This window comes from Mustelus asterias, chromosome 5 (genome assembly GCF_964213995.1).
Source record: "Mustelus asterias chromosome 5, sMusAst1.hap1.1, whole genome shotgun sequence".
Taxonomy (NCBI): Eukaryota; Metazoa; Chordata; class Chondrichthyes; order Carcharhiniformes; family Triakidae; genus Mustelus; species Mustelus asterias.
Window position 1 is genome coordinate 108,671,558 of NC_135805.1, and position 20,574 is coordinate 108,692,131.

Sequence of the window (20,574 nt, forward strand, 5' to 3'; positions counted from 1 at the left end):
TATTGAAGTCCGTTTTTTTGAAAACCAGTTTTCTAGCTTCCCATGTGTGACAGAGAAGGTGGCAAATTGTTAATTAGGTTCCCATATCGCACCGGGAGCAAAATAGATGGCATGATTCCCAGTGGCAGGAAAGAAGTGATGAAAGACCCTTGTTTCTTGTGTGCCTGTCAATGAAAGGCCCAAGAAATGAGTGTGACGCAGAGCTGTCAGCAAGTGGCTCAGACGTTAGTAAGTCACAGATATGCGGGCAACTGTTTTGTGACTGGCTTCTGCACACAGAGCAGAAAGCATTCCAAGCGACCACAATGACACCTTGTTAACAGAGAGTTTGTTTCCTTCCTTTGGATGGTATGAATCTGACAAACTTCTTTTCCTACAGTTTCTACCACGTCCGCATTTTCTGTTCAATGACACTATTAAGGACTGTTTCTTCACTTTTGTATTTTTTGCCTCCCAGCATTGGTTCAAAGCCCGAATATAAAAGCTTTCCGACCTCTGAAGCTTAAAGCTTTCCTCGGCTGTGAAGCAGGATATTTGCAGCAAAACATTGCAAAAGTAAAATGCAAATTTTATGCCCTCTTTTCTTCAGAATTGGAAATCTCAACATCTGTGGATGGCTGTTATTTTACACTGTTCAGTGATGGCGGCATTTCACTTGAGGCTTCAGTTTTGGAAGTCCAGGCAGTTGAACATCTGAGATATCAAGTAGAAATTAATCCCGCCCTCGGGAGTGGCTGGGATGCGTCGCGACTGTAGAATCAGGAGGTAAGGTGGGAAGTGGAATGCTTGTCGCCTGCCCAACTCTCCCAATTGAGTCAGAGGTGGGGAAGGCTGAGACCAACCTTCCCATAACAGGCCAATTGAGGCCCTTAAATGGCCAATCCTGTCACCTCTGAGGGGGCTTACACCACTTGGGGAGGCCAACCAGTAATTTCTGGTAGTCATTTAGCGGGATCAGGTGGGGGTCCTTATAATTGGGCATCCTTTGACCGACAGATGGACGCCTGGTTTCAAGGTACATGCTTTCGTAAAATAGGCCACCAATTTCCCTCAAGAATGAGCCGCTCCAGTTTGCCTGCCTGACTGCCTCCCAGCAAGCCCCATAAACTTATTTTCATTTTGGGATCTCCACCCTCTTCACTGTTTGGGCCTGGCTGCAGTACAAAGCAGTGGTCACTACTCCCAGTGACACTGCTGGGACTAAATAGTTGTTGCCCCTCCAATAGGTCAGCAGATCTTGAAGACTGGTCTTCCACCCTTAAAAGGATGGGAGCCCCAATGCCAGGAAGTTATTTTCCAGATGGTCATACAATTCTGTTTGGGGCTTCTAAAAATGATTGTGGTGATGTTGTCCCAGGTTTTACAGCCAGCGTGAAGAGATGGTGGATAATTCTTTGAGACAGTTAGGGAATATGGAATAAAACACCTTCCTGTAACCCATATATCAAATGTACTCACCCAGCTCAATGTGATCTTTCATGTCACAGGCATATACCCATTACAAGACTGGTGCTACCCTCACACTATCCGTTATACATATGTCCGAGCCTTACCTAACTTCACATATTAAATGCTTGAAAAGAGTTAACTAGAAAACTAACTGAAATATCTTTGGGACACAAGCAGAATAGTAGTGGCATAAAGTTGCAAGCCCAAACATATGAAATCTAACTGTTATGATGTACTTGATGAGCCCCTCTAGTAGGATGTAGAAAACAGCAGTATGTGTGCACGGAGGAAGATTTGAACCCTGTGAATAGGATTTCTGGGGCTTTAGCACTCCTTTTTCAAAGAGTTAGTTTTGCATGTGGTAAGGCCACCATCAATGTTGTTTTCCAGCTTCTAGAAGCATTGTTGGTTATCATAGAGATCAAGTAAAGATGCGACAGGCTGTTTATTTCAACAATGGGCAGAGGAACAGAGTAAGATTCTTTAAAGCCATTTTGGAACTGCATCAAATTTAATGAGCAAGTTTTAAATATGTAGGTGATGTTTAATTAAGGAAGCCATATCATTTTGTACTTAATAAATAATTGATTTGCAATAGACAATCGCATAAATATAGAGTAGAATAGAATCGTGAACTTTGAGGTTTCCCTTTTACTAAGGATATTAGGAAACTAAGAAGTAAAATTAATTAAGCAGCAAATAATTACATACCAAGTGATCCATCTTGATTGAAAGTAGTACAGTGGATTGAATACAATGCAACTCTCTCAACACGTTAAATTGCATCAAAACAAGGAAATTAACATTGCATTACTATGATTGGAATAGGTGGTGAGTTTTTCTAGGATCCCTCCACCACCTCATTGAGGGAATCCTTGTGGAGCTTTCCAGAAAAAGTACATAAAAGTTAGTTCAATTGTAAAGTAAGTCATCTTCCGATGCATGCTCATTTCTTCCTCCTGCCACTTTAGTTGCTCAGTTGGTGTAACTGGCATTATCTCAGCCTCATGTGTCACTTGTATTGGTGGATGTGCTGCTACCACTTTGACAATAGGTGATATTCTGAGATGAACTGCTGTGCGTACTTTGACCAGTGTATCCTGGATGATTCAAAATGAGACACAGCCAACCGTTCAGAACGAATGAAGAAGGAAGAAAGACTTGAATGTATATACTGTCCTTGATGACCTCAGGATTTCACATTGTGTTTTGCAGGAAGTTAAGTACTTGCCAAGCGTGGTCACTGTTGGAATAGGAAAGGCGGCAGCCAAATTGGGCACAGCCAAATTGGGCACAGCCAAATTGGGCACAGCAAGATCCCTCAAATAACAACGTGAAAATAACCAGATAAATTACTTTAATGATTTTGTTTGAAGGATAAATATCAACTGGGGCACTTCAAAATAATGCCATGGAATGGGAAGAATATATTAAATACACACCTATATATAAAGATATATAAAATAAGCTGTTTTGAGGCAAATGATTTGACTATAGTTAATATAGAATGAAACAGCATAAATGGAGATCATTTGGCTCATCATTCCAGCTCTTTTAAAAAAAATATCCATGAATATTATTTCCCTGCTCTTTCCACATAGCCTGCAATTTTTCTTTTTCAGCTATTTATCCAATTCCCTTTTGAAAATTACTATACAATCTGATTCTGCTACCCTTTCGAATAATGCATTTCTGGTTATAACAACTCACTGCGTTAAAACATTTCCCTTCTTCTCCCCACTGGTTCTCTTGCCAATTATCTTAAATCTGTATCCTTTGGTTACCATCCTTCCTGCCACAGGAAGACAATCTCTGCTTATTTATTCTATCAAATTCCCTCATGTTTTGAACATGTTTTGATTCGACTATGAAGCAAAGCAGCCCCAGTTTTTAAAAAACCTGAGCGATACAACAGATAGCAAAGAACTAGCACAATCCAGCGACATAAATGTAGATTCTGTCAACATGAAAACCACGTTTAAGTTACGAGAAGCTGAAGACGTTGAGGAATCGCCAACATATTTCTGCTTGTTCTGAGGTTTGCTCGTGGCGTTTGCTGTTCATTAGACTAAATTAGACAGAGGGGAGGAAGGCACAGCTCAATGCAAGGAATTTCCTGCGTTTTTTTGAAAGAAGCTTTAATCTGTTTTTACTTGTGCCGTGGCTGAAGTCTGTTGTTCAGCGATTCACCACAGCATGGGGTGATTGATCTGCCACATTTTTGCAGCCGTCTTCCTGTCGTTTTCATCATGCTAATTACATTGATTTATTCCGTGGGCGTGATTGGTAAATTTACTGGCCACAGGATTATTATTTCATATGTGTGAAACGCCCCTTAATAGTCTGCAGACGCGCTGAAGGTTTTTTTCACCAGGGACTGGGTGCCTGCAGCCGAACAGAACTTAATATAACTATTATATTATTATAATTGGTCAAAATGAAACTGGAAGACTCAGTGGGGGCAATAGTGTAAAACAGACATCAGTGGAAATGAAACATTGAGAGAGATGTATAATGGGTGGTTGAAGCAATATTGCCCCTTTGATGCTCTTGTCAAAGTTGAAGTTATCGCGAGTGAGTTTTACCAGTTTTTATTTTACTGACTGTCCCTGTTGAGTTGTGTGCTGCACTTCCATTGTTGAAGACATTGTACCATCTCCTAACAGCGGCAATTCAAGTAGTAAATGCGGCAGGCCTTGTAGTCTAGGAAGGTGCTGTGCTGGAGCCTGGCCTCGCACTGTGTTAGTTAAAATCAGCTGGAGCAGCAGTTAAGGATATGACAATTGACTCAGTACTCCTAGACAATGGGAAAGGGAAGTGAATATATGGATATCAGGAGTGGACGAGATTGGGCCGAGGTGCATTTTTGGGTGACGTGCCACATACTAACTGGAATTAGACATGAGGGTTGGCACACTAACTGAGAACAAATCATTGAAGGACAACAGAAAGCTGTGGAATTGTTCCCCAGAATTAAACAATTAAAGGCAAAATTCAGCTCTTTAGCAATGTTACTGCCAATACGACGGAAGCCTGAGCTTGCAAAATAACAGCTGAAGTGCTTTTGGCCACTTCTGGACATCAAAGGAGTTTGAAGGTCTGTCAGCAGCGTAATATTGCTTTGAGGGATATCAGCATGCCATCACTTGAAGGAGAATGTGTCCTGTGATCTAGTCTTAGTCTCACTTTTGCTTTGAGCAGAACACAGCACACAGCTCTTCAAGCATTATACCAATGTATAACTGTTCTCATGAGCCTAGTCTTAATAAATGAACCCACAACTTGTTTACCCAACCCCTTATGAGTAACTGGTGCCTTGTATCTTGTACAGTAAATAGGCCCAATTATTGTATCAAGGTTCAAGGTATTACATCATGAGAGTGACATGACATGGTGACCAGTGGTGATAAGACAGCTGGCACCAAGATTAAGTACAGGTATGATGACATGGTGAACAAACTTAGGTTATAGAGTCATAGAGCAATACAACATGGAAGCAGGCCCTTCAGCCCAACCGGTCCATGCTGACCATGGTGCCCTCCAAGCTGGTACCAATTGCCTGTGTTTGGCCCATATCCCTTTAATCCTTTCCCATCCATGTACTTATCCAAATGCTTTTTAAATGTTGGAATTGAACCTGTCTCAACCACTTTCTTAGGCAGCTCATTCCATATACGCACCACTCCCTGAGTGAAGAGGTTGCCCCTCAGATCCCTTTAAAATCTTTCCCTTCTCACCTTAAACCTATGTCCTCTAGTTTTCAATCCCCCGATCCTGGGAAAAAGACTATGTGCATTCATCCTATCTATGCCCCTCATGATTTTATACAACTCAATAAGGTCATGTCTCATTCCCCTATGTTCCAAGGAATAAAGTCCTAGCTTGGCCAACCGCTCCCTATAACTCAGGCCCATTAGTCTTGGCAACATCCTCATGAATCTTGTTTGCACTCTTTCCAGTTTATCAATGTTGTTCCTATAACTGGGTGACCAAAACTTTACACAATACGCCACATGTGGCCTCACCAATGACTTATACAACAGTTGCATAATGTCCCAACTCCTTTACTCAATGCCCAGACTGATGAAGACCAGTGTGCTAAATGTCTTCTCCACCACTCTGTCTACCTGTGATGCCACTTTCAACGAACAATGTATTGTACTCCTCGGTCCCTCTGTTCCTCAACACTCCCAGGGCCCTACCATTCACTGTATAAGTCCTACCCTAGTTTGACTTTCCAAAATGCAACACCTCACACTTATCTGTTTTGAAATCCATTTGCCAATCCTCGGCCTACTCTACTAACTGATCAAGATCCCCCTGTAACTTTTGATAATCTTCTTCATGATCAACGATATCTCCTAATTTAGTATCATCCGCAAACTTGCTAACCATGCCTTGTACATTCATATCTAAATTATTTATATAAATAATGAACAACAACCAACCCCTGAGGCACACCACTAGTCACAGGCTTCCAGTCTGAGAAACAACCTTTGACCATCACCCTCTGCTTTCTACCATCGAGCCAATTTTGAATCCAATTTGCTAGCATCCCTCTGGGTCCCATGCGGCATAACCTTTCAGACTAGCCTGCTATGTGGGACCTTGTCAAAGGCCCCTAAAGTCCATACAAATAACATCTACTGCATTGCCCTATTGTGCTACATAACATGAAATAATGGGGCATGGTAGCACAGTGGGCGGCACGGTAGCACAGTGGTTAGCACTGCTGCTTCACAGCTCCAGGGTCCCGGGTTCGATTCCCGGCTCGGGTCACTGTCTGTGTGGAGTTTGCACATTCTCCTCGTGTCTGCGTGGGTTTCCTCCGGGTGCTCCGGTTTCCTCCCACAGTCCAAAGATGTGCGGGTTAGGTTGATTGGCCAGGTTAAAAATTGCCCCTTAGAGTCCTGAGATGCGTAGGTTAGTGGGATTAGTGGGTAAATATGTGGGGGTAGGGCCTGGGTGGGATTGTGGTCGGTGCAGATTCGATGGGCCGAATGGCCTCCTTCTGCACTGTAGGGTTTCTATGATCTTCTATGATCTATGATAATCCTCAAAGCTTTGGTTAGAACACAACAAAGATGCAGCATCAGAGAGAGTTGAAAATGTAATGTCGAGACTGCAGAGAAAAGCTATGGCGACACAACATAGAGCCAGTGCTCAAATAAAAAGTTGGTAAGCAGATGGATCCCTAGTGTTGAGATTGCAGTGCATAGCCTGTCCTGGCAGTTTGATATGCAGGACAGTGTATTGAGAGGACCAGCACCTGGTAGCTCAGTTGAGGAATGCGGGTGACCAGGGTGTGAGCCGGATTGATAGTGAGCAAGTGAAAGTACAACAAATAAAAAACAGTCATAAAAATCAGGCTAGAGTAGGTTATGATTATATTTGGTGGCTTTGGGAGTTGCAAAACCATACATTGAATGAAAAGCAAAGATGCCCATTACTCTGGTGTGTTTCCACCACAACATGTCTTCATGAGTGGAGCTTCAGAAATTCATGCGAAAGTGGCTATAGTGACATCCAATCCAGATGCTTCAGAAGAAAGAAGGTCAAAGGGATATTGTCAGAATGTCCACAAAATTCCCGCATTTGAATTGGGATGCAACTGACTTACTGTTCAAATTCACAATGTTTAAACTGTGTTCAGAACTATGGTTTCTTGATTCAAGTGTGTCTGAACCAGACAAGCAAGCCATCAAAATTTGCCGAGCAATTGGAATTGAAGGTCTACACAGGCTGAACATGTCAGGGTTAACAGAAGAAGAACTGGAGGATCTCCAAAAGATATCGACTGCATTGGAAAACCAAGACCAAGTCCAAAGATGTGCGGGTTAAGTTGATTGGCCAGGTTAAAAATTGCCCCTTTGAGTCCTGAGATGTGTAGGTTAGAGGGATTAGCTGGTAAATATGTGGGGGTAGGGCCTGGGTGGGATTGTGGTCGGTGCAGACTCAATGGGCCGAATGGCCTCCTTCTGCACTGTAGGGTTTCTATGATCTATGAGAGAACCATATTCATCGATTAGAATTCATGTCATTCTGATGCTATAGAAACCATAGATCACCTTGTCAGCAGATGAAGAGAAAAGGTGTCATACTGTGATTTTTTTAAACACATAGCCAGCAGACAGAATTGTTGAGTTGGTGATCACATCCACTTCCACGGAAGCATTCCACAATGATCTGCAAGACAACCCCAAAATATGTAGCATTTAAGAGCTTCATAGAATCATAGCTACTCAAGGAATGGATGTTAGTACGAAGCAATCCTTGCAAGTCGACAAAGCTTACAGATGCTCAGTAAAAGCCCAATTGCTGATACATTTCCCAGGACGTTCACACCCAGCAAGACATGTCAAAGGTGTGGCCTTCTGTATGCACTAAAGAATTGTCCGCCCAGCTTTTTATCAATTTTGCAAGGCACGTGGCAGAAAGTGCCATTGGTGGCAGTGCACTCAGGCAAAAGCTGATGCAGCTATAGGGTCATGGACTAATCCAAATAGACCATATACAGTAGGTACCTTCAAACAATAACCATCTGGTTCCTCAGAAACATATACATGACATGACAGACAAGTCAAAGCATGGCAATGATGTGCATAATCAGACAAAAAGCAGTGAACACATGTTTCACACCATCAATCTTGTGGAAAATAAATGTTGTCACATCATCCAAAGGCTTTTGCTGACATTCAAATTATCTGCCCTAAGGAAGTTGATTACTGTTCATTATTGACCAAGATTGACACAGGACAAATGTCATTTTACTACTCCTGCAAATTTTAAAAAACATATATCCACAGACATTGAAGGCCATAGCAAATCCTACTACTCTGAATCATTCAGTATAAAACAGTTCACTAATTCCATGTGCAGGATCCATAGTCCTGGAATACAAGTACCATCAATTCTCCTGGGTGTCATGGATGTTCTACATCATGGAAATTAAAGGCCCAATGATTGCAAGTGTACCACCATGTTGTGACCTCATACTCTTAAATATCCATGGAATCAGTCAGACATCACAAGGTATGTCAACCTCAGAAACTACTCCTATCACCTCAGATCATGACCTAACATTGAAATGTCCAGAATTGGCTGTTTCAAGGGAGCGGCAACATTACACTTGAAGGAGAATGTAAATCCATCAATTGATCCACCATGTAAGTGCAACATCCATAGTCAAGATAAATTGAAGTCAAAGGACCTAGACCAAATGGAGAAAGATGGAATCATTAGAAGAGTACAGAAGCACACTGATAGTTGCAGCTTAATCACATGTCATAAAGAAGAATGGATCATTGAGAGTTGGCCTTAATCCATGATACTTAAATGCAGCTTTGAAATATTGTCCTTACAAAGTACCCACATTAGAAGAGTTAAATCCAAGATATACAGGTGCAAAACTTTTCTTGAAAATTGATGCCAAATAGGGTTACTGGTCAGTACACCTCACAGAGAAGGCCCAAGAACTTACCACATTTCATACCCCATTTGGACAATCTACCCACCTAGCTGAATGAATGATTCACATAGTGAAATCCCTAATTCTCAAACATAGGCAGAGCAAGCAAGATCCATACATTGCAATATTACAACTGAGAGCAACACTTTTAAGTGCAACAATTCCATCACTGGCAGAGCTCATGTTTGTCAGACCAAATTGTACCATTTTACCTACCCTTACCCATTCTACTTTGTCAGAAACTAGAGAGCAACTTTCAAAACTACAAGAGAAGATGACCAATATTCACAACTTAAGTGCATGTGCAGAACTATCAAGTTTACTGTTGGGACAATATGTTTGCATCCAGGATCCCACTGAAAGTACATGGCAGCTAGCTGAGGTAACAAGCATTTGTTCCGAACCACAATGGCACAATGGTTAGCACTGCTGCCTCACAGCGCCAGGGACCTGGGTTCAATTCCAGCCTTGGGTAGCTGCCTGTGTGGAGTTTGCATGATCCCCCCATGTCTGTGTATGTTTCCTCCGGGTGCTCCGGTTTCCTCCCACAGTCCAAGGATGTGTGGGGTAGGTTGATTACCATGAACAATTGCCTCTTATTGTCAGGAAGGTTGGCATGGTAAATATGTGGGGCTACGGGGATAGGGCCTAGGTGGGATTGTTGTCGGTGCAGACTCGATGGTCTGAATGATCTCTTCCTGCACTGCAGAAATTCTATCACAAATTCCTAAGAAGTCATTACACACAAAGGCATAATGTTGAGTCATAACTGAAGACAAATCAGATCCATTCTGCTCCTCAAGCGTTGTACTCCTCATGTATTGCATCACGGACAAGATCCCAAATGCAATCAAAAACCACATCAAAGGATGACAATCCCACTCTAAGCCATTAAAGAAACCTCCAGAAAAAGTTACCAATACAAGGTCTGGGTGTACCAGTATGGTATACTATGCTTTAGATACTCATAGATTTATCAGTTTCATGCATACATGCATTGGTAACCAAACATAAATATATAGTGTAAATAGTTATACTTCTTTGGAAAGGGGGAAAGTATCTTTAAAAAGGAAAGATGATGCTGTAATATTTCTCTAAGGGATATCAACCAGCATGACATGACTAGAAGAAAAATGTGTCCTGCGACTCAGTCTTAGGGCAGGATTTTCTATGTTCTATGTATGTGCTTGACTGAGGAGCCAATGGTGCGAAGCTACCATCTGTGGGATTATGACTGAATGTCTCTAAGTCAGAATCCTGCCTAAAAGTTCAAGCGTTCAAATGTATACCCATTGCCCTGTGGACCCCTCATATTAATGGGGTACCTCAACTGCAATGGCTATCATTCCTTCAACATGCAGTTGATGTGCAACCATACTCAAAAGATCCTCCGTGTGAATGTTTGGTATCGTGGCAGCCGTGGCACTTACATCCTGTGACAGTCTGCCTTACGTATTCTTCATAACCCTTAAAATATAGAATTGAACTAACACTCTTGTGTATTCTCTTGGTGTCTGTTACATGGGTGCCTTTGCTGGCCTAGTGCTTATATGCAGTGCTGCCCCAGTGGCTGCAGCATGGCTGGGAAGACTTTCACTGGGGGAGACTCCAGATGGGCCGGCAAGACATCCTCAAACAGCTCTGAGCCTAGCTTCAGACTGCACCACCTTAGCATCGGCAGCAATAATCTGAACTGGCTGACAGGTAATAGTAAGAGCACTGGTGGAGTGGCAGTGGCAGGAGCATGAATACTATCATTCTGAGAGAGGACAGCAGTTAATACCTTTATGGAGCCACTCTCCATAACATGGTACCTCAGAAATACTCATATTCTGCTGGAGCACAGATTGCTGGACTGCTGGGCATCCCTGCGAGTCCTTTTGAGCACTGGTATCCATAGCCATGATGGCTGCAGTTTAAGCCTGAAAAGCATCAAGCTGGTATTACATGGAAACAAGATGTGGAGGCCTTGTGGCACAGTGATAGTATCCCTACTGCTGGACCAGAAGTGCTGGGTTCAAGTCCAACACCAGGATTTGTTGGCCATGGAAGGAACGTTCCTAACATGGTTTAACATACTGATAATCATCTCAGGAATCCTTCCACCACTTCCCCTCATTATTCCCCAGAGAGTCAAAAAACAGTTTGGGTGTGAAGATATGCTGAACAAAAATAGAAAAAAGCATGGTTTTATAGAAACACAGAAAATAGGAGCAGGAGTAGGACATTAGGCCCCTTGAACCTGCTCCGCCATTCACAATGTCCATGGCTGATCCTCTATCTCAACATTCTCTCCCCATACCCCTTGACATCTTTAGAATCTGGAAATCTATTTATTCCTGAAATATATTAAGTTACTTGGCCTCACCATCCTCTGAGTGAAGAAATTTCTCCTTATCTCACTCCTAAATGGTTTACCCCATACTCTGAGACTGTGACCGCTTGTTCTAGATCCACCAGCCAGGGGAAACATCCCTACATCCGGTCTGTCCAGCCCCATCAGAATTTTATACATTTCGGTAAGAACATCTCCCAGTCTTCTAAATTCCAGTGAATACAGGTCCCGTCGACCCAATCTTTCCTCATACAACAATTCTGCCATCCCAGAGATCAGTCTGGTGAACCTTCCCTTTCTTAGATAAGGAGATCAAAACTGCACACACTCCTCCAAGTGTGGTCTCACCAAGGCCTTGCACAACTTCAGTGGAACATCCTTGCTCCTGTACTCAAATCCTCTTGCAATGAAGGCCAACACACCATTTGCCTAACCAAAAGAGAAAACGTTGGAAGATCTCAGCAGGTCTGGCAACATCTGTAAGGAGAGAAAAGAGCTGATGTTTCGATTCCAGATGACCCTTTGTCAAAGCTCAAAGGCAAGGCAAATATCATTTGCCTTCCTAACTGCTTGCTGCACCTGCCTGTCCACTTTCAGTGACTGGTGTGCAAAGACACACGGGTCTCTTTGTATTTCAACATTTCTCAATCTATTAACATTTACATAATATTCTGCCATTCTGTTTTTCCTACGCAAGTGGATAACTTCATACTTATCCACTTTATACTACATTTGCCATGTATTTGCCCCTCACTCAACTTGTCTAAATCACATTGAAGCGTCTTTACATCCTCCTCACCATTTACCTTCCCACCTAGTTTTGCGTTGTCAGCAAACTTGGAAATATTACATTGATATGTAGGCTGAAATCTTCTATCCTCATTCATGGCTCAGATTTTCCAGGGCTGCTGAGAGTGAATGGAGTTTTGGCTGGAACCCCAAATTTTCCTTCTCACTTGCAACGGATGCTGCCATGGATGAGTCTGGAGAATCTTGCCCATACTGTGAATAGCTGAGACCCAAACACTGATCTCTGTGGTACACCACAAGTCACTGTCTGTCATTCCCATTTATTCCTACTCCCTGTTTTCCATCTGCTAACCAATTCTCAGTCCATGCCAATATATAACCTCAACCTGAAGCACTTTAATTTTGTACACTAACCTCTTATGTGGGACTTAAAAGCTTTCTGAAAATCCAAGTACACCACATCCACTGGTTCACCCTTATCTATTCTACTAGTTACATCTCCAAAACCTCCAGTAGGTTTGTCAGATATCACTTCTCTTTCATAAATCCATGTGATTTTGTCTAATCCTGTTGATATTTATCCTGTTATCACATCCTTTATAATAGATCTAGCATTTTCCCTGCCTGATGTTAAGCTAACCAGTCTGTAATTCCCTGTTATCTCCCTCCCTCCTTTTTTATAAATAGTGGGGCTACATTTTCCACCCTCCTGCCAGGACTGTTCCAGAATCAACATCATGGTCTCAGTATGAGTTTCTGTTGCAGCCCTCAGGGTTTGGAAGGATTCCACTTGTGCTGCAGTGGAAGGTGAGATGTCAGTCATCAGGTAACGTTACATGGCTGGATCCACAAGTGCTGGCATGGAATTGGCTGCCATTTTCCCATTGGATTGGATGGGCTCCAAACTCTGATAAAGCCCTGTGCCAAGTTGGAATTGGCATCTTCATCCTTGACAGTGACAAGAGGCACAATGACAGATCTGCCAATGTACCAAGCATCTCGACATGCATCCCCACCAGTGTTGCCTTGAACACTGCCCCATCGATATTTTTAGCTGTGCCCTGTGTCCTGTGCCATAGAACTTGACCATCCCCTCATACTCTGGAGGGGCTGCAACCCCATCCCAATGCCACTGACTCATCACATGCTGATCCTGACTCTATCCTTGCCATCAAAGTACCTACAGTGACAGTTTCTGAGCTGGTGTCTGTGATCTTCTGCTACCAACATGCTGCAATGTCCTGCAGGAGAGAAGGGAGAATATCAGTGAGTGTGTCACAATAGGTTTCCGCGATGTGCCTCCGACAGCTGACTAGCTGGAGGTATGTGAAAGCTGCGAGAGGTGTCTGTGAGGTTGGCAGCATTGGCAGGTATGTGAGGGTGAGGGGGAGCATCAGAACGCTGGGCATGATCCCTGATTGCTGATGGGTGAATAATTGGTACTTTGAACAGTGTGAGAGATTGGCGACACAGTGGGTTCAGGTTGTCATTTGAAGATGCATTCATTGACCTTGTGTGAGGTCTCTGAGCTTCTTTCAGCACTGCAGCCAGATTCTTGGAGCCAGACTTTGGGAATTCACATCCCTAGCCACCTGCTCTTATTCCCTAGAGTGTGCCTTGAAGGCTTCCTGGCTCCCTTTGGAAATAAGCACTCTCTACTCCTTTCAACTAAGGCCTCCCAGACAACAGAGAGTGAGAGCTCATTCCTGCGAAGACATTCTGACACAGTTCCTTCAGTTGCTGTAGCATGAGTGCACCTCCGTTTAAGAGGGGCAGGCTGCCTTTAAGAAGTGCAGGCCAACTCTATTTCATGCTTGCCATGCACAAACCTTGCCCTTCTGTTGAGTGTACTACCAGTCAGCCCATTTTTCCACCGAGCCTGCATGCTACAATCATTGATATGAGCAGGGTGTTTGCATTCTGCCTGTTTCAACTCAACTGGGTACAAGGTAATCACGCAACACCATGCCGACAAACTGACTTAATCGAACATTAGTTGTAATTGAAAAACTGAAATACAAATAAAACAGAATACGCTGGAAATGTGGGCAGCACAGTGGTTAGCACTACTGCCTCACAGCACCAGGGACCCGGGTTCAATTCCCAGCTGGGTCACTGTCTGTGCAAAATCCGCACATTCTCCCCGTGTCTGCGTGGGTTTCCGCAGGTGCTCCAGTTTCCTCCCATAGTCCGAAAGATGTGCTGGTTAGGTGCATTGGCCATGCTAAATTCTCCCTCAGTGTACCCGAAAAGGTGGCGGAGCATGGCGACGAGGGGATTTTCACAGTAATTTCATTGCAATGTTAATGTAAGCCTCCTTGTGGCTAATAAATAAACTTTAACTTTAAATTGACAGCAAAGGCACAGAGAGAGACAGAATTAAGATTTGAGTTCTAATAAAGTGCCATCATCCTGAAAAGTTAACCCTGTTTCTCCATCTCCACAGAGGCTGCCTGACATGCTAAGTACTTTCAACATTTTCTGTTCTCATTTCAGATGTTCAGTATCTATTTGTAGTATTTTGCTTTGAACACAAAATTAATTTGCACTCATTTTCCTTCCACTGTTAAAATTTTTGTTTATTTATTTTGTTAGTGTCACAAGTTGGCTTACATTAACACTGCAATGAAGCTACTGTGAAAATCCCCTAGTCACCACACTCTGGCGCCTGAGAGAGAATTTAACATGGCCAATGCACCTGACCAGCACGCCTTTTGGACTGTGGGAGGAAGCCGGTGCACCTGGAGGAAACCCACGCAGACACAGGGAGAACGTGCAGACTCCACACAGACAGTGATCCAAGCCGGGAATTGAAACTGGGTCCCTGACACTGTGAGGCAGTAATGATAACCACTGTGCCGCCCACAAATGTCAGCGTATCCATGTTATTCATTGTTTTAAGAGTGAGAAAGCTTATCATAGAATCATAAAATCCCAACAGTACACAAGGAGGCCATTTGGCCCATTGAGTCTGCCCCGACAACAATCCCACCCAGGCCCTATCCCCTTAACCCCACATATTTACTCTGATAATCCCCCTGACACTAAGGGGCATGTTAGCATGGCCAATCAACCTAACCCACACATCTTTGGACTGTGGGAGGAAACTGTAGCACCCGGAGGAAACCCACGCAGACATGGGGAGGATGTGAAAACTCCACACAGAGAGTCACGTAAGGCCGGAATTGAACACGGGTCCCTAGTGCTATGAGGCAGCAGTACTTATCACTGTGCCACCATGCTGCTTAGATGCCACTGGCTTAAAATGTGCAGGTTACGATCGATGAAATTGGGAGATGGTAGGGGTCTGTGGATTTGACTATTCAATCAAGCTCTCCTGAAAGATTTTTGAAGTGGCGGTTCTAAAAATGCAGCCGAGGGATTTTGGGGACATTATGAGTTCATTCTAGTTCCGGATAGATTCTGTAAATGTGATTGTGCAGAAGGTATCTGCCCTGTGTTATCTGTTGGTATTTTGTATGTGCCAACGAAAGCTCGGGTGAATCACAACCAAAATTAACTGGCACAGAACATGATATTAAATTGAGCCCCTTGAGTGCTTTCAGCCCCCTGAATTATTTTCTTTTCCTGATTCTGGCACCTTTAAGATGACAAATTCTTTCCATAAACATCTATGAGGTGCACAGCTCCTGCTTTGACACGTAGGATTGGAACTCTCGAATGACTCAGGAAGATTTGAAGTAAATGTTTTAAAAGGTGTGAAACATGTGCATAATCCACAGCGTCAGAAAAGAGCAGAGAATGCTGAAACCCCACCATCATTCAAGATAAGCCCAGACTTTCTCCAAATCATTGGTCTCTTATTATTATTCTTGGTAGCTGTTTATTTTCAGCATCATTTTTCTGACAAAAAAAATGTTGTTTGCCCTTCAACAGCAAATGGAAATTTTTTTAAAAGCCTCGGATGCCAGCAGCCATTAATATCAAAAATTCCACCTGCCCCTCCCCCTCCCTTAATCTTAAGTATTTAGCCTTCAGCGTGATTGGTAGAATGAAAATATATTCCAACAGGGTGTGCCTTAAAATCTACCCCCAAAGAGGCAGCATGGTGGCACAGTGGTTAGCGCTGCTGCCTCACAGTGCCAGGGACCCGGGTTCGATTCTGCCCTTGGGTGACTGTGCGGAGTTTGCATGTTCTCCCCATATCTTTGTGGTTTCCTCCGGGTGCTCTGGTTTCCTCCCACAGTCCAAAAATGTGCAGGTTAGGTGGATTGGCCATGCTAAATTGCCCCTTAGTGTACCAAGATGTCTCGGTGAGATGGATTGGCCATGGTAAATGTGTGGGGTTAGAGTGATGTGTGGGGTTAGGGGTGGGCCTGGGTGGGATGCTCTGTCGGAAGGTCGGTGTAGACTCGATGGGCCAAATGGCCTCTTCTGCACTGTAGGGAATCTACGAAAGTCTTTCTGTATCTTTGGGGGGGGGGGTAAAGGGGGTGATTGATAATGAAACAAACAAGCAAAGAATGGTCAGATCTTTGCAGTGAAGGGGTACATGGATTCTGAATTATTTAGCAGTGAGGCAAAATAATTCAGAATCCATGCCCATTGAGTGTTACGTCAGACCTTGCCATGTAGAGAAATCCACAGTGTGCTGGAGTGCTCTATTAAACTGACCAGGTTGAAGGGATTTATTTCGCTTTCATTTCTTCTCATCTTGTACACGTTTTGCCCTGAATGCATTCTAATGTTTCCAGCTGGCCACTGCAGAATATCAGTAACTCTCCTCCCCAGCTGGAAGGTCATAAACCCCCATTTGGTTGGGCATTCATTAAGGTGGTTGCATAGTGCGTCCACTGGGGACCCGCGGACTGCACTCCTTCCACATAAAACATGCAAAGGGATTCAGATTTATGGATGAAGTGTTAATGCGGTATCATGTGCAGGAGCCAAGGATATCAAAGCAGGCAGGTAAACGGACTGCCATCCATTTAAAATGAAAAATGGGCCTTGTGTGAAGGCAAGAAGGTGTAATGGAGTACAGATGGAGTCCGATATTCCTGACTTGTAATGTTTGTCTGCAACTGTGCAGCTCCAGCCACCATGCTGCTTTACCAGTTAGCTATGGCTGTCCTGTTACTGGCTGGGGTAAGCTCTGGTCTGCTTTATCAACAGCAACGCTTGTTAGATTCCCCCAAACAATCCGTTCACTGCAAGCTGTCTTTAGTATCTGATGCAGCCATCTGAATACATAGAGCAGCTGTGGGACTCAGATTTGACAACTGGCATGCAGCAGAATGCCTGTCAAAAGCTAATAAAATGTCAGGCCGACTCACGCTCTCTGATAAACTGGATTTTGCTTTCAACAACAGCTTGACAAATACATAAGTCTGAGCTGTGCTTCCAGAAATGAAAGAAACATCACAGAACAAAAAGCGCTTGCTAGCTTTCTCTGATGTATGAGGAAAGGAGAACGAACGACAGCTGTCGGATGGAAGTTTGTTGCATAACCCCAGCTACAAGATATTGATGCAAATCCCGTTCGAGAGAAAAAAAGTCATTGTATTTGTGATCTTGTAAAATGCCCCGGATTCAAATTCCTCACCTTGTAATGCATTATGTAGAAGTCAACATGGTTTCACCACGTCCCAGTTATTATCCTGCGCTAGTCATTAACGCACAATGTGTGCTCAGGCCTCAGAACTGGAACCTGCAATGCAAAACCCCCCTTGTGAAGTTACAAGGTGATGTTGTTTCCTTTAAAAATGAAACTAAAATGTAACCCGCTCTCTGGAAGGTTCCCTTTTCCTTAGGGTAAATTTTATACGTTTGAGCCCCTACTATAGTGAGCAATCAATGACCAGGGGACATATATTTAAGGTGAGGAGCAGGAGGTTTAGAGGGGAAAAACGTTTTCACCCAGAGGGTGGTGAGAATCTGGAACTCACTGCCTGAAAGGGTGATGGAGGCAGAGACCTCTATAACATTTAAGAAATATTTAGAGTGTACTTGTGTTGCCAAGGCATACAAGGCCAAGGGCCAAGTGCTGGGAAAAGGGGATTAGAATAGTTGGATGGATTGTCTTTGACTGGCGCAGACTCAATGGGCCGAAGGGCTTTTATCTATTCTGTAGGCCTCTATGACTCTGTGGAACTTGGTTCAATAAGAAATGAGATTGGACTATCAGGTGTGGAGATCAGTGTACTCAATTCATAACTTTCCAGATAGTCCGGCTATTGATTTTAATAACTGATCATTTGTGACACTCCCAGACATTTCTATCAATGCCTGGTGTCTATTTGACAAGGGGCACATTCCAGTTATCTCTTCAAAACTTTCAACACCGCTAAAGATGGCCCATCAGAGAGCATGTAACAGCGCAGAATAAAAACTGCACTCCCAACCAGTGATGCTCTGCCCTGGGAGTGCTGGCTCATAGACTTTACCCTTATTTTGACGTTCATTCTAACCCTAACACACAAGTTAGCACACCCTAACTTGTCCTGGAGCAACCACTGTGTGAGAGCAACTGTGGACAACCATGTCTGCTGTTGAAACCTGTCAGAGTGGAACGTGTCTCTCCTGTAAAGCAGAGTCATGTGGAATAGAGACGGGAGTAGTTGTAGCTGACTCGCATCATTATTTTGAATGCTGAACCTCCTGTGGTTACACAAATATTTTTCAAATCCAAAATCCTTTCTTAAAATATATGGAGATAATTTTCACCCACCCACCATTTTTTGTTGGATGGATGACACGGAAATAGGTCATTTGGATTAATCAATCCATGCTGGTGTTTATGATCAACTTGAACATCCTCCCATTTTTCTCATCTAAATCTACCATTGTTACCATCTGTTCCCTTCTCTATCAAATTCCAGCTTCCCCTTAAATATATCTACACTACCCTTCAACCACTCCCTGTGCTGGTGACTTCCACATTCTTAACACTCATTGGGTAAAGAAGCCAGTCCCATTGAGATTATTAGTGGTTTTTCTTGCACTATTTGCTGCTGCAGAGAGCCATGTTGATAACCTGCCCAGCCACCTCTCTTTAAGGCTGCTGATTGGTTTGGCCTCGCATGCGTTTGCTGTCGGATGCTAAGAGGACCTATCCTTGTACCACGCTTGGTTCACAGGCAGAGCAACAGCAGTCTCTGCACATCTGAGCACCCTGGCAGTGGCCACTCTGACTGCTGCCTTACAACATGTACCATTCATTCACTGCCAGTGAAATGGCCTGTGTCATTATGAGGTGTGGGTCTCAGGCCCAACAGACAAAGAACAAAGAACAAAGAACAGTACAGCACAGGAAACAGGCCCTTCGGCCCTCCAAGCCTGTGCCGCTCATTGGTCCAACTAGACCATTCGTTCATATCCCTCCATTCACAGGCTGCTCATGTGACTATCCAGGTAAGTCTTAAACGATGCCAGCATGTCTGCCTCCACCACCCTACTTGGCAGCGCATTCCAGGCCCCCACCACTCTCTGTGTAAAAAACGTCCCTCTGATATCTGAGTTATACCTCGCCCCTCTCACCTTGAGCCTGTGACCCCTCGTGATCGTCACCTACGTCCTGCTATTTCTAATAATCAACTGCCGATAAATAGCATAATTCATGCTGGTGGCTCACCAATCACAGTCAAATGAGGCCTGTCTACCAAAATGGATCCATCCTCCTGCCAACATCATCTAACAATTCTTCTCCTTGCTTAGACTGCACAGGACACAAAACGGCATCTTTACATTTTCAGTGTGAAGGAGGGTTGGTGCTATGTCACCCAACTGGAGCAGTCTTCAAGAGCACTTCCCTGTTTTTCCTTAGGCTAAGTGTTCTTTGTACTCTTCGATCCAGGCTTGTCCAAATTTTCACGTGGAGGGGCCACATTTCAAAGTTTTTTCACTCAAGGGGTCGATGAGCAAATTTCAGAAAAATAAAGGATGGGATTTTCCGACCGCGCTCGCTCCAAGGCCGGAAAATCCTGCCCGAGGTCAGCGGAGCTTTGCATGGTCTGTGTCCTGCCTACCACCAAAATTGTAGCGTGCGGGACAGGAAAATTCCGCTCTAAGTTTGGCACAAGGTTAAACATGAATTTCAAAAATAAACTGAGGTACGAACAAAAGTTCAAGTTTATTTATTAGTCATAAGTAGACTCACATTAACACTGCAATGACATAACTGTGAAAATCCCCTAATCGCTGCACTCCGGCGCCTGTTTGGGTACACTGAGGTAGAATTTAGCATGGCCAATGCTAACCAGCACGCCATTTGCACTGTGGGAGGAAAACAGAACACCCGGAGGAAACCCATGCAGACACGGAGAATGTGCAAACTCCACACAGACAGTGACCCAAGCCGGGAATCGAACCTGGTTCCTGGCACTGTGAGGCAGCAATGCTAACCACTGTGCCACCACCATGTCACCCGACTCATCTCAGAACAAGAGAGGTAAGTATATGGGAGTGTTGAAAGGAGGAACGAGAGTATGAGGTAGAAAGGAATTCCCGAGCTTAGTGCCTAGGCAGCTGAAGGCATGGTCGATGGTGGTAGCGTGATTAAAATCGAGGATGCTCTAGTGACGAAAATTGGAGGGTGCAGATAGTTTGGCAGGTT